This window comes from Halyomorpha halys, unplaced genomic scaffold, assembly GCF_000696795.3.
Source record: "Halyomorpha halys isolate HHAL.00 unplaced genomic scaffold, Hhal_1.1 Scaffold803.1, whole genome shotgun sequence".
Taxonomy (NCBI): domain Eukaryota; kingdom Metazoa; phylum Arthropoda; class Insecta; order Hemiptera; family Pentatomidae; genus Halyomorpha; species Halyomorpha halys.
In genome coordinates, this window is record NW_027115654.1 from 640,626 (window position 1) to 645,138 (window position 4,513).

Below are 4,513 nucleotides of genomic sequence, written 5' to 3' on the forward strand. Positions count from 1 at the left end.
TGGTAATCACTTGATGAACTTGGGTAACCTGTACCAACCAACATAGTTTCTATCTTAAAATGAATGATTTTTCTGCACTTGTTTGTTGTTGTATAGGTTCACTATGAGATCTCATAGATGACAATTTAATTACACCACTGTAATAGATACTGAAAGTTTCTTGTTTGAAATTTGACAAACAAATTTTCCAATCTGGCTTGATTAATGGATATTTCTTATCCCAATCAGTGGATTAGTATAGATGGAGGGAGAAGGAACAAAGGGAGCACTTTCTCCGGCAAGCACTTTACAAGGGGGAGCAAAAGCCCTGGGGATCCAATTAAAAATTATGTTCTTAATAAATAAAGTGTTTTTCATTTTGGAAGAGCCTGTAGTTTTAGAATGATATTTATTATGATTTCGAATGAACAATAAATTGTCTTAAATTAAAAATACTGTATTTAAACAACAATTTATTAATATCAGAATACAAAATATATTTTTGCATTTATCCGTAGTTTCATTGTTTGAAAGAATTTTAATTTTTGGAGAGAAATATCTCTATGCAGCCTAATATTTTTCTGGGGACTAGTACATTTCATGTTTAAAATATTATCATATTTTGTGGGAGGAGAGGAAAGGAGTATCATATTTGACATCTTTCCCGGGTGGCAGATACCGATACCATGTCACAGATTCCAAAAAAAATCTCTTTGGCACCCTTTGGTTTTGTAAAATCATAATAAAGGGATGGTTTAGGATATTTCGTGACATGTTTACTAAATAACAGTTATTATAGTACTATTTAGTTTTTAAAAGTTTTCACAAAGCTATTTGTTGATATATTACATATAGGATAAAAAAATTCACTTGTTAGATTGAAGCTGAAGAGGATAAGTTTAAGAAAAATAAATATAAGAACTATATAAATTTATTTGCCAACCCAATGTATTTATACAGTAAAAAATGAACTGTCCACAGGGCCTGATATTGTTGACAGATTATACTTAAAATATAACTGTGTTAAAATATCATAGTGAAGTTGAATTTAAAACATTTACAAATTATTTAGTTATAAATTGTTGAATGATAATAATGAGTATAATTTTCCTGAATGAATAAAAATAATGTAAATTTTCACTTAAAAAGCTATCAGATTCAAATGGTAAATTAATATAACACTATCATACAAAGTTATTACACCAAAGTATATTGATAATAATTATTAAAATTTTATATTATTTTAACAACTAATGGTAACAGAAGACGTATTAGCAGTCTCAATTTTTATATTTTAATAAAAAAAAAAAAAAAAATGTATTTTATCTTTTCCATGAGGATGTTAGAAAACCTCCTAAACCACTGTTAGTACACATTATTAATAAATCAAGATAAATTCATCAATTAACTAACATCGGGGCAATGTTTATACATAATGACTGATATTACCATCAGTAATTTCTTAGAGAATTGTGATTAAACAATCTGGTACTCAAGTAGGGACTAAAGTTACTGTTGTTTTAGTATTTATGAAAACTATTTGAGAAATAGTATTATTATTATAAGTATTATTTTCTTATGGTCTGTGCATCAAAGTATTTTCCTTTCATCAACTATCTAATTCAAAAGGATCTGCATCAGGAATTTTTTGGTAAAGTGGCACAGGCCAAGTTTATAAATAGGAAAAATAGTTACACGAGGTAAGAAACAACATTAATTTTTAAATCTTAAGTGATTATGAAGATCTGGAATCTAGACCAAGGGATCGACGATCCACACATTAGAACAAAATTAACTAAACGAGAGGAATCAGCTTCAGCTGATAGGTGGTGACAGAGTATTGGGTTTGGCTCCAAGAGGAGACAGTGATTATCAGCACCTTGTCTACTCATTGTCTATTTTCAAACTAATTTTTCACAAAATAACTTAAAATGAATATGTTTAGTTGGTACAAGGCATCATCAAAAGCTAAAATAATAATTTAATACACAAATAAAGGAAAATAAAGTCTATTTTTTTGGAGATCACTAAAATATTAACAAATTTAATAGATGTAAAACCTCAAACAGTTTGTGATACATTTTAAATTGAATAAAACAATACAAAGCAGGAAATTTTTTTTCCTTTATTTATTCAAAATAAACTCTCGTATTAAAACTTTTTGTATAACTTGTACCTTCTCTTGAAAGGATGGCTCAAAAAATTAATCAATAAAAATCATTAAAATTATAATTATCAAAATTTTAAATAATAATAATGGATTTCATAAAATGTACAGTTTAGGATATAATTTAATTCAATAGGGAAGACAAAATATACCAAGAATGAAATGGAAGAAGATAAGATAGAGAACAGTCACCGGAAAGAATGGACCTGAGACAAAAAAATTATTTGTGACAAGGCCAAATTGTTGTGGAAAGTAGGGAGAGTTTTATAAATAGACACGAGAGGGTGTTTTCATAAACAGACGTCACGACAGATTGTTCTAGAGCAAAGCGCCATGCCTGCTTTGTTCTCAGCAGTATCATAGTGCCGCCATCTACTGTTTTATTTACAAACCAAAATAATCAAACCTATTTTCTATGACACATATTAAGAAGTAATTGGTATAGTGAAAAATCCTTTGAATAAAAAAAAAATTACTCAACATGAGAAAAAATGCTAGAAATTAGAGCTTAATATAACATAAAATGGTTAAGAGAAATTAAGTTTTAAATGCAAGAAGATTATGTGAGCTAGGATGCATTTCTAAAAAGAACAAAACCTGTTTGAAACTTAACCAGACAGAAACTTATCTGATTTTTTCCGAATAGGAACAGTGGTTTCAAAGCTGCTTTCTGGGTTCACTAAGTTCTTAAACTATAAGTATCTGACATCAGGCAGAAGATAAACCAGGTTGCTGGAATACATCACTAATAAATATATGCCCTTATAATAACTGCATGGTTGAAAATCAGCCATCTATATATTATAACATTGTCTTCTTGGGCTATTATGTGATCAATTTATTGTACAGCTTCGAATCACATCTTTATAGTTTTCAAAAAATAAAAATAATTTTTATAAAGTTAATAAAAACAAAATAAGGATTCCTGGTTGATTATAGTTTATAGAGACTACAAAAAATAAGTTTATTAAAATTCACTTTCTGAATCTGATATCCTTAAAAATAAAATTGAATGTTTTCATTAATAAAATTCAAACCAACTCCCTACAATAAATTACGTACATTCAACTAATAATCTTCCAACTAAAACATGAAAGTTTAAATAGTAATATAAATCATACCATTTTATATTATTGATATATATGTTTTAGCATAACCTGAAATATAAATAATATGAAACATAGAAACTATTTAGAATATTCAAAAAATAAATAAATTAACACACTGACTTTTATTTGCTCATTGCAGTCTTATAGTTACAAAATTAAATACTTTGTCACAAATCTATTTTACTACCTGATATATAATAAAATTCCAAGTCATATTAGTTGGTAAAATATGTTTTCAGAGAAACAATTTTGTTTTTTATGTTAAGTTAAAAATTCAAAAAGAATTTTTTTTAATTAAAGAAAGGAAAAAAAAACATTTAATAAAAAACAAATGGAACTCAATCATAATAGCTATTTTATTAATAAATAAATGGGGGGTATGAAATAACAAACAAAAATACGAATATAACTATCTTAATAACTGGCAAAAATCTAGGGCTAACTTATGATAAATTATTCAAGAATTGATTACCAACTCCCTCGTTCAATGAATGTAAATAGAATCATATTCAAATATTACTCCATTATATAATAAATAGCTAAGGCATGAAAGAACAACAAAAATATTGAGAAATAAAAACTTTTTATAGTTTGTGAAAATCAATAGAAACAAAAATAGATTAGTGTAAAAAATATGTATTTTTAAAGTAAAAAAAAATTGTAATAATTATTTTGTATATTTCTTAATTAAATTAATTAACAATCACACTTAAAATTTAAATCATTAAAGTTTAACCATCAGTCAAAGTTTGTTTAAAAATTGATGTGCTGTTAAAAAATGGGTATAATTGCTAATTACATTTAAGGGAAGAAATATTAAGACAACTGCTTACAAAAAAAAAAAATAAACAGAACATAGAAACTATATACCAGGAATTCCAGTCTTTGACTTTGATAATCAATCAGATTTTTTATCCTGATAAGGACCCAAAAGGTATTGAACAACCAATGTGTTAATTTATTTTATTTGAGAGATATATAAGTTGACAGAAATACAGATTTAAGTAATGATTGATTGAACGAATAATGAATTATTACTAGATAAACCTTTCAACACAAAAATATTTAGCCCTTTGTATTAATCTGTCAAACCAGTCGCATAACCATTAAAAAAAAATACAGTTTCTGCTAAAAGTTAGACAGTTTTATTGTTAATAAATACAAATTTACTGGCACCAAATCAACAAAGAATGCGGCAAAACAGTTTAACAATATTTACACGAAAAGAAGATATACGAGCTTGGGACAGTTATTAAAT